This window comes from Belonocnema kinseyi, chromosome 9, assembly GCF_010883055.1.
Source record: "Belonocnema kinseyi isolate 2016_QV_RU_SX_M_011 chromosome 9, B_treatae_v1, whole genome shotgun sequence".
In the NCBI taxonomy this organism is placed as follows: domain Eukaryota; kingdom Metazoa; phylum Arthropoda; class Insecta; order Hymenoptera; family Cynipidae; genus Belonocnema; species Belonocnema kinseyi.
The window spans coordinates 51,723,772-51,735,422 of NC_046665.1; the positions used below are offsets into that span (position 1 = coordinate 51,723,772).

At 26.4% G+C, this 11,651-nt stretch overlaps 1 protein-coding gene across 1 annotated transcript in view; it reads right to left on the bottom strand.

The window, feature by feature from the left end:
- LOC117179348 overlaps window positions 1-11,210 on the bottom strand; it is a 47,458-nt gene extending 36,248 nt beyond the window's left edge. Inside the window, exon 1 of the mRNA XM_033371032.1 lies at window positions 11,142-11,210. The gene's annotated coding sequence lies outside the window, so the exon portion shown is untranslated. The remainder of the gene's footprint in view (window positions 1-11,141) is intronic.
- Window positions 11,211-11,651: the final 441 nt, after the last annotated feature.

Genomic DNA, 11,651 nt, shown 5'->3' on the forward strand with positions numbered 1-11,651 from the left:
CTGTGATTTTAGTTTAAAATTGCTCTGGGTAATAAAATTTCATTAGACATATTTACAATATTTTTCGTCAGAAATTGGTATTTTTTAAAAAGAATGCAAGGGTTTATTTTGTGTATCTAATAATAGATACCACATGACAGACAAAAATATTTCTTAAATATTAATTTTATATTATTTTTTATTCAAGAATTGAGTGGCATACAAAAAATAATAATCACGCGCATAGCGAGCGTGTTAGATTTCTAGTATGGTATAATTTAACGAATCAACATATTAATCAAATGGAATTTTACTCTGGAATGTAAATAATTGAAGTAACAACATTGGCACAAAAAATAATGAGTAAACCTCATTCCATAAATTGAGCGCTGCACAAATCCGAATAACTTTTTTCCAGTATCGTTTCACTTTTCTTCGCTTCACTTTTTTCACGAAAGTGCAGCCAAGATCCCAATTAGAGCGCAATGTCGGTATATCATTCAGACGAAATTTTTGCGATCGTCTGTATCATTCGTTCCCTTTTCCACATTTAAGACGCCATAGAGAGTTGTTGGAATTTAATGACTCAAGCAGAAACTACGCTAACGCGATCAATTATCCTGTTTAAAAAAACATTAACGAAAATAGCATCTAAATTATCTCGCCTCATCTTTATTTTAACGGCCGACTTTCCGTTACACAAGCACAACACAAAAAATGTTATTTTATTTATTTATTTTTTAGTAGACATTTTTTTTGGCAAAAAACCCTGATTGGAAAATTTTTGCAAAAAAAAGTACAAAGACTAAAACTATTTTTACAGGAATCAACAAATAAATGCAATAAATTACAACCAAAATCACAGGAAAGTACAATTTTATTTATAATATTGTAAAAATATCATTTTAAATTAGGATTTAAGCATGATCGCTATGAAAAAAAATTTCTTTTTCTGTTTACTTTAAAGAAATGGTAAAATATTTAAAGCCAATAATGAATAATTATTATTAATTTTTTTTTAAACTCACGTTTGAAGTTTTTTCTTCAAATATATAGCAATTGATTGGACACCATATGTCATTTAAAATTACGTCTTTACAATGTTTTCAATATTTGTCATCCTAGGTCGAAGAAAAATATATTTTTGACTCAAAGTATAAATTAAAAAATTAAGCAAGAATTGAACATGATAAATGAAATTAAAAATTCTAACTCTTGAATATAAAAATTTTTCATGTGAATAGATTTGAATTAAAACTTTTCGAAATTAAAGCCTAAAATTGTTTTTAATTTAAACGTTCAAAAATTTACGCGTATAAATTAGAAGCCTTTATCACTTTTTAATTGAGAATACATTGTCAGTTCAATGCTTTTAAACAATGGAAACACACGCCATCATTTTCAATACCATAAATTGAAGAATGAATTGAATATTTATAAACTTTAAAATTATATATTTTTAATGAGTTTTAAGCTAGAAATATTGACTTACAAATCAAAATTTGTTTTTAAATCTTTGAAAATATTCTCTTAAAATGTGTTTAGCAGCATCATTAACATTTTTTTCTAGAAATCTAGTGAAAATTTTTTTATCTCGAAATTCGAATTTTCTCTAAAATTTTTCGAATCCTGAAGATTTAAAAAAACTGCCATAAAATCTTCCAGATTCTTTTTTGAAAGTTATAAAAGTGTTTTTAAATATTCTTTTAGAATTAATTCAAAAAAATATTTTTAGTCTTTCAAGGAATTTTGATAAGAAATTTCTATTATATTTCAACCTTTCAAAATGCTGTAAGTTTATTCAATTTCTATTCGAAATCTTTATAAATCTGAATTTTGTTACAAATGTTTTAAATCTTTTCGAGTTTAACATTTTTTGGAATCTTTTCAAAACTTCTAAATATTTCTTATAATTCCTTTAATATTTCCCAAATTAGAAGTTATTCAATCGTTATTAATCAAACTTTTCTTTTTTAATCTTTGTAAATATTTTTCAATACAAAAAATAATTAAAAATTTTCCCGGCAATGTTAAAAAAAATTACTTTCTTAAAACCGTTAAAGATCCTTAAACAGCTTTAAAATATTATACCAAATTCTTACAAGTTTCATATTTTTAATAAGTTTCATATTATTTTAAAGATAAACACTCTTGATTTTATGCGAAACTGGATTTAGGTGTGTATCTAAAAATTTATATAATTTATTAAAATCCATTCCCTTTATAACTAATGCAATAATGATGACTGTGTCACTGAATGCTAATATCTTGTAAAATAAATTTATACAAACTTTTAAATAAGTTTTTTTGTCATTAAAATGTATTTCCTTCTCTGAATTAATTAACATAAAATAAGTTTGCAGCATAAATAATATCTCTGATTCAAAATTACGTTTGATAAATGTATATATCTAGGTAAAATTTTATTATAAAAATATGATGCACAACTGAAATTGCTGCTTAATCTGTGATTTATTATAATAACAAAAGTCTTTGGTAAAAGTGTGATATTTTTTTTTAAATTATATATTTTCTACAATATTGTACAATATAATGTACATTTCTACAATAAACGACTATTTTCTAAAATAATTTAGGTAAAATTAAGAGTGTTTTTATAACGTCAAACACCTAAATTAAAAAAATGTAAAATCCTGTAGTTTTCTGTAATAACTTCTAGATTTTTACAACAAAGTAAAAAAAAATATATTATTGAAAAGTCATACAAATTTTTGAGCTGTGAAAGCTTATACTTTATTGTTATTTCTTTTTTTTTACTTCTTTACAAGAAAATACAAGAATACAAAAATGTACCTGTTTTAATAAAAAAATTACAATTGTAAAAATGTTTTACTTTTTTATGAAAAGTTTTTCCACAAAGGTTCCATTTTATTTATTTATTTTTTCACATTTTATTTACAGAAAAGACTTTTCTATTCTGCAAACAACACAAATCAGTTTAGGGCTCTCATTTTAGAGACATTCGAAATTTATAACCTTAAAAGTGGAAAGGTTTAGTATCTTCTACCGTGAATTAAAGGTTATGTGAAAGATAAAAATTTGATGTACACCGCTTAAATTGTAAGGATAGGTTCTAGAGGTCTAAAATTAGTTAAATGACGGTTTTAAAAAATCAAGTTTTTTTTTTTGAAGTTGTAACATTTTGGAAGAATCTTAGAAAATTTCGATAAAATTTGATTTCATTTCAACGCATAAACAGTTGAATTGCACCATAAAGGAAGAATTTTCAAAAAAAAGCTAAATTTTCCATTAAAACCGATTTATTTTGAATCAAGAAGTTGTATTTTTAACAAAAACGATTCAATTTTTACCACAAGTGATGAATTTTCAGCAAAAGAGTTAAATTTTTAGTTAATGTCAAAAAGATGAGCTTTCTACAAAAACAGTTGACTTTTCCACAAAGAAAAGTAATTGTCGAAACAAGAAAGACATATTTTCGACAAATTACATAAATTTGTAAACAAATAGTTGAATTTTAAAAATTTAATAAGTCAAATATTCAGAAAAAATATGATATTACAATTTTCGATTTAAAAAATAATTAAGATTTTTATTTACATTAATTTTCTACCAAGCAATTGATTTTTAACATAAAAAGAAAGAATTTCCAGCAAAAAATATAATAGTTGATACTTTAAGCAAAAAACATATTAATTTAAAATGGAAAAAGCAGTTTAATAGAACTAATAAAGAAGAATTTTCAAGAAAATATATTAATTTTTCACTAAAAATGTAAGATTTTTAATCAAAAATAAAATAGTTAAATTTTCACAATTCGACCACATAGTTGAATTTTCTACAAAACTGTTCAATTTTCGAACCTAAAATAAGAATTTTGTGCAAAACAGTTCAATTTTCGACAAAAAAGTTTGTTTTAAACTAAAAGAGATTAATTGTTTACCAGATAGTTGTATTTTTAACAAACAAAAAAATAACTCTCTAAAAAATAAATAAATGAAAAAGACAAATGTGCAACAGAATAATTAAATTTTTAATCAAACCTTTTTTTTAGTAAAGGAAGATAAAAAAGTGAATCAAATTGTTCAATTTTCAAGCCAAAAGACAAATTGTCAATAAAACAATTGAATTTTTAATAAAAAAGATGATTTTTTATCAAAATTGTTGAATTTTCAACCAAATATTTTATGTTAGAATTTTTTTTACCACGTACCTCCCCCTTCGCGAATGACAATTAAAAAAGATTTAACAATATGATTCAAAACTAAAAAATATTTAATTTTGATGAATTCCAAAAGATTGTTAAAAATATTATAAGATTTAAAATTGGGAAATCTCATTAAAATCGTATAGGTTCCGAATGAAACTATAGGTCAGTTTATATATCAGCTTAGAAGAATTTCACATGTTGTAAATGACTTGATCATTCTTTAAAAAATTATGAATGATTATTTAAAGACACAATCATGCTTCTCAAGTTAACATATACAATTTGTTCATTAATTGAAAAATGTTAATTTCTCTACAGAAAACTAAAAAAAAAAAAAGGAATTAATTAATCGTATAATTTTTAGATAATTTGTTTTGAATACTCAACAGATGGATTAGATATTACTTTGGCCTTCAGTTAACATAATTTTTCGCATATTATTAAAGATAGTTTTATTCATTGAAAAAACTGTTAGATAAACTTAATCTTTTTAAATCATTCTAAATATTTAAAATTTCTATAAAACTTAAAATTTTCATTTTTTTCTTCAAACATGGGATTTTTAATTAAAGATTGATCTTTTCTAGTTGAAAATAAAAAATTTTACGAAAAATTCGTCTTTGTGGGTACAAAATTAAGCTTTAATCCTTTTTGGTTGATAATTCAAATGTTCGGTTAAAATTAATCTGTTTTGGTTGAGGATTCAACTATTCCTATAATAATTCGTATTTTTTTATTGAAAAATCAACTACTTGTAATGGTTTCAGTTAAATTTGACCTGTTTTGTAGATAATTCTTCTGTTTGACTTAAGAATTCAAGATATCTAGTTGAAAATAAAACTGTTTGGTTAAAAAATAACTTTTTTGTTGAAAATTCATATTTTTGTTTGTATATCCGATTATTTGTTTAAGAAGCTACATATTTGAGAATTCAATTATTATGTTGGATATTTTTCTTTTGGTACAAAATTTATCATCTATAGTAGAGTAGTCAAATTTCTGGTTTGAAAATTACGATTTTGGTTAAAGATTCAACTTTTCGGTTTAAAAATTCAACTATCTTCTAAAAAATTAGTCTATTTGTCTTGAAAACTCAACTATTTTGATAACGTCATCGTTTCTTAATGAAAAATCAACTGGTTTGTTGAAATTTCGTGCTTTTGGATTGAGCATTATTCTGTTTTAGTTTGGAATTCAACTATTTGATTGAAAGTCTGTATTTTTCGGTTAAAGATCCAACTAATTCGTTTAAAATTCATCTTTCTTAATTGAAAATGTATCCTTTTTTGTTGACAATTCAACTGTTCGGTTGGAAATTAATCTGATTTTTGTTTAAGGATTCAACTATCTTATTAAAAATAAGTTATTTTTTTTTCGTTAAAAAATCCATCACTTTGTTGAAAGTTTATTTATTTTTGAAAAGATTGGTACAATTGATTCACCACTTTAGTTGAAAATTGATCCGCAATGTAAAAAATTAGTTTTGCCTAAAATTCTTCCTTTCTGGGTCGAAGATGAACTTTTTTGGCTGAAAATCCAACTATCTTCTGAGAATGCTCTCTTTTTGGTTTGAAAATTCTTTTGTTTTTGATTCATCTTTAATATGTTATGCTTGCAAATCTTGACCATTTGGTAGAAAATGCACATTTGTAGGTTGAAAATTCCACTATTTTGATAAAGTCATCTTTTTTTTCAATTTAATCTTTTTTATTGAAAATTAAAAAATATTTGGTTATTAATGCAACACATTGGATAAAAACATTACTTTTTAAATTTCATTTCTTTTGTTTAAAAAAGTCATCTACCTTGTCAGAAAATATTTTTTGGTTGCAAATGCAACTATTTGTCAAAAATGCAATGTATTTCGATTTGTGATCTTAGGAATAAAAAATGTTTCATATTGAATTCAATACGGGTCGTCAACAAGGGTGCCGGAGGTAGATGGGGGCTCAAAAATAGATTAAAATTGTTAATGTGGTTTATGGGCATCCCGATAACTATATCATTACTATTGTTATTTTGATAACGGTTATTATTCTTTTTCTTATTTTTAAAAATCTATTTGGTTGTGCACGAAACGACATCAGCAATCATTAAATCTTCGAAAGCTGGTTCGAAGTTTGACACTAACTCGAGAAATACAGTGAGACTTAGAATAGGAGTGGTCCATAAAACGTGAATTCCTGACAGTTCCTCCAGGCTAGGTAGGACTCGCGGATTTTCGCGCGATGCGACGTGGTACCATAAGCATCGTTCCGTTATACACGTCCAACAGGTATTCTTAGATACCTTCCTCCTCTGAGATTCTCTGGTACATCTAGAATGCCATCTTCCTCGAGCTTTATCTCGAAAGTGTTCCGATCAAAACAAAGGCTTGCGTCCTCTCTATACATTCCCATCCGATAAGGACCACACAAACTACATAATACAATAAAAATACAATTTGCCAACACGCAATACAAAATTCTGCTAAGGTTACAGGACTTTCAGTTAAAATAGGGACAGTGTAGATTTTCTCTAATGATTACCGAATTTTGTAGTATACAAAATTTTCAGTTATTTTTATGAATTTAAGGATATTTTTTGCAACATTTACGGAACTTTTCTGTCAAATAAACATCTTTAAATTGTAAATTCGAATCAAAAATTCTGTAGATGTTACAGAAAATATCCCTAAATTTATTAAATGACCTATTTTAACTGGAACTCCTGTAATCTTGGCAGAATTTTGTTCGGCGTGTTCACCCTAGTCACTTTTTATTAAAAAAACAATAAATCAATTTCCGTTAAATCCAATTAAGTTAATAAATCTAATTTAAGGGACATTTCATAAAAACCACGCTACCAGGCCTCGGACTCACCACACTTGTCATACTATTTGACACTTTTTTGAGAAATGACACTATTCTGATACTATTTTGAAAAAAATGACACTAAAGACACTATTTTTCAAATTATCTGCTAATTTCACTATTTCTTTACTGTTACTTGACAAGTATTTCTTATCCTTTGACGCTATGGGTAGGGGAAGGGGGGTGAAATCTTACTGCTTAATATGAATTTAAGAAAGTAGTTCAACTTTCAAACCTTAGTAGTTATATTTTTAATGGAAGAGCTGCACTTTTAAAACGTAGTATTAATTATTAATTTTTTTATCGAAGAACATGAATTTTCAACAACAGACATAATTTATTAAGAAAATAGTTCAATTTTCCACGAGGAAAATTAATTTTTTAACGTAAAAGCTGATTTTTATACATTTTTAACAAATAGTTTCCATTTTCTACCAAGGAGATTAATTTTCTACAAAAATAAAGAATTTTGAACTAACAACTAAATACAGGAAAACCCTTCAATAGCCCTTCCAAAAATTGGCGCCGCGCCGCAGGTAGGTATAATAGGAGCTGCGCGGGATCTGCAGTTGTCACTCAGGCGCGCTCTCAGGCATGAACAAACAAAATCGGAGCAGGCTATAATGAGTTAGTTTCCACCCACCGTCAGCCCCAAAATCGGCGATATTAAAGAGTCTCACTGTAGTTTGAACAGTAGATGTGATGCTAGCCTACGTTTTATTTGATCAATTTTTAGTCTACATTTTTAAAAATAATTTTTTAAACTAAAAAGTAGGATTTTTAAACAAAAAAAGGTCCTTTTCAGACCGAAAATCGGACTGTTAAATTTTCATTTAGGATAATTACTGTTCAATAAGAAAAAGAATTTTCTACAACAGAGTTCAATTTGGTACTAAATATTTGAATTTTGTGTCCTAAACTGATGAATTTTCAAGCCAAAACGACGAATTATCAATAAAATAAATCAGTTTTCAACCAAATAGTTTAACTTTCAACTAGAAAAGTTTAATTGTTAATTAAGATAATCAAGTTTCAATTAAAAATTGAATGGTTTTATTTTCAGTTCGAAACATCAATTCTCAATTTAAATAAACGAATTTCCTACAAAGCAGTTTAATTTTGTGCCAAATATTTAAATTTTCTACTAAATTGTTAAAATGTTAGTTAAAAAATAATATCTAAACAAAAAAATTAATGTTTAACAAAAATTTTGAATTTTCAACCAAAAAAATTATCATTGAAAAGAAAATGGCTTAAATTTAATAATTGAATAATTAGTAATTATTAATTTAATAAATCATTGCTTTTCCTAACTGCGTGGTTGAAAATTCGTTTCTTTTTTGGTTCAAAAAGTATTCCTTTTTTAACTGAAGATTCAACTATTCTATTTTTGGTGGAAAGTTGATATTTTTTTGGTTAAAAATTCATCTACTTGGCTGAAAATTGATACTTTTTAATTAAAAATTCAACTGTTTGATTGACCATTCCTCTTTCTTGTTAGAAAATTAATTTCCTTGTTTGAAAATCTACCTTTTTGGTTGAAAATTGAACTATTTAATTGAATGTTGATCTATTCTTTTCAAAATTTATTTTTGTTGTTGAAGATACATCATTTTAATTGAAAATTCATCTTTTTGTTTAACAATTTTGATGATTTCTTTATAACTCGTATTTCTTGATTCAAATTAATATTTTTGTTGGTTGAAATATCAACTACTACATTTTTCATTTAGAATTCATCTTTCTTATTTTAATATTCGACTACTTGGTTAAAAGTTAAACTAATTTCTTAAAAATCAATTTTTTCTGTTTAAAATTAATAAAATTTGTTGCATATTTAACCTTTTTATTCGCTGAGAAAAAAGTTTCATTAAAAGAAATACATTTATTGATTGCAGTTGATTCCAACAAAATTTTTTTAATTAACTTTATTTTGTTTCAAGACATCTTTATTTGAATTCAACAATCTTCGATTGAAATAACAAACGTTTATGTGATTCAAATAAAATTGATTGAAATTTTAAAATTACCGTGTTTAAAAGAAACAAACATTTGTTTGACCCTTTATCAAGGAAATAATATGCTTGAGTGTAACAAATAATTATCTTGATTTAAAGAAATTTTGAATCTATCAAATAAAATTGGTTTAAATTATATTCCAGTCAATTTTTCGTTCAAATTAAACATTTTTTCACTTTTAAAAATTCTATTTTTTTTCGTGGAAAATTAAACTTTTTGTTTAAAAATTTATCTGTTTCTGTCAATGATAGAACTATTTTATAGATAATTTTTCTTTTTCGGTCAAAATAAATTTGTTTTGAATTTTAAATCAAAATATTTTTTGGTTGATATGTTAACTATTACACGCTGTGTTGAAAATTTATTTTTAAAAGTTGAGAATGCTACAATGTAGTTAAAGATTGAATTATTTTGTTAGAAATCGAATTATTTTGTAGAAGATTCAACTATTTTCTTATTGGAATATTTTTTGGTCGAAAATACAAATGTTCTGTTGAAAATTTGTCCTTTTAGAATAAAAATTCATCTTTTATGATAGATAAGCTATTTTTCTTGGTTAAAAATTTATCTTCGCTGAATGAAAATTAGTTTTTTGTTTGAAAATTAAACTGTCTTCTGAAAAACTTCGTCTTTTTAGTTTAAAAATTGAACTTTTTAGTTCAAGTTTCAACTATTTTGTAGAAAATTCATCTCGTTTGCTTCAGAGTTGAACTATTTGGTTAGCAATGCAATTGTTTGGTTAAAAATGAATATATTTTTTAAATCTACATTTTTAAATTACAAATTCATCTATTTTGGTAGAAAACGTTTTTTGGTAGAAAATTCGACCAATTTGTTGAAAATGCATACAATATATTTCGAACTGAAAACTTAGGAATTTAAGTTATTTAATATTAAATTAAAAAAAAAAAATTAAACTGGTAACGTCCAACATTGGTAACGTAGTTTATGGATGATCCTTAAGTTACAAACTTGCTTAAAACTCACTGCAAATGATTTAACGCGCACATTGAAATTAATGGAATTTATTTAATGAGTTTGGTTTACCCACTATAATTTCGTCAATCTATTTGGTTCGTCCAACTAAAAGTAATAAATTTAATTTTGACCAATTTATGTATAATTATCTTTTGAATAAAAATCAATCACTTCTGAAGATAAAAGAATATCGACACATGTAAGTGAAGGCCAATTTCTGATTTCTACACCATACTCCCACACGAAGATGTAATATTCATTGGATATCAGTGGAGGTTGAAAAAAATGGTAATGTGTCGTAAGATGTCCTTCTGTTTATGTTTCTTGATTTGGTGTCTGCGATGATTGCAAAGTGAAATGTGGGAAATGTAGTTTATATCATAATTATTCTAAATTCCAAGTTAGAAGAGAATTATTATGTTATTTTGTCTTTAACCATGTATAACCTAAATAAAAATACAAGAAATTTTTAATGAACAACCATCAATTAGTTTAGAAGGAGTTAACGTAAATGTGACTTTATTTTTTAATTTGTTAATATCTTTATAAAAATTATCCGAAAATTAATCAAACGTCAGATTTTATGTGGATGTAAACATAATTTTATGCTGCTTAGAATATAAAACTACTGATTCACTTTCTTTTCCCACATCTCATCTCCATATAGTGAAAGTTGTTCAAATTGCGAATTTAATTTTAATTTAATTCCAACTCTACTGAAAATCCAGAAAATATGACATTCATCTATAAATAAATGCATCCATCAGACCTTTCGCCTTGCCTGAAGATCCAATCAGATCTCCTCTGGTTATCCACAGAACATTCGATGAACCCAAATTCTCAATTCAAAAATGCACTAAAGTCGAAAAAATCACCTTCAATATACTGATCAAGAAAAATAAGAAACAATCCATCAGTTTCACTGAGCATGCACTAGTCAGAAATGCACAAGTAAATAGTGCACAGAATTATCATTTCTTGGCGAAAATACCTGATCTGAGCATCGAGACCAGGTAAATTTCATCTTTAATTAGCCTGATTTGGCAGGAGAAAGTTAAGAGGGGAAGCGGAGAAGTACACGCGCGTTTTTCCCGGGAGATTTGAATGTTTTTTGGGCGACGTACCTGTTTGGAACGAGAGCGACCAGGTATCGCAGGTACGAAGGTGCGATCGCGACTAGCATTCGATTCTAGGATCTGTTACCTGCAACAGTGGCCCCTGGAGTACCGCTCCTGAAACGCTCAACCCCCCACTATTTTCCTGCGCGCTGCCCACACTACAAAAGCCGCGACACGCAACTCGCAGATGCTGTAAAGGTGTAGAGGTTTCAAGTGTTTAAACTACTCGAGTGTTTCAAATCGTTGACTCATCTCGTAAGGGAACGTCCTTTAATTTCGTAACGACTTTTTTTATTTCAGACCCCCCTCAACCCCGATTGTGGGGATTCAGAAGATTCTTATGCCCCCCCCCCCATTCAATCAACAAAAGACATACATTTTCCATGAAATAATTGAACAATCAAACGAAAAAGACACATTTTGGATCAAATAGTTTAATTTTCAACTGAGAAGGATAAATTTTCCATAAAAAATTAAGCAGTTGAATTTTTAGATTAAGACATTATTTTCAGCAAA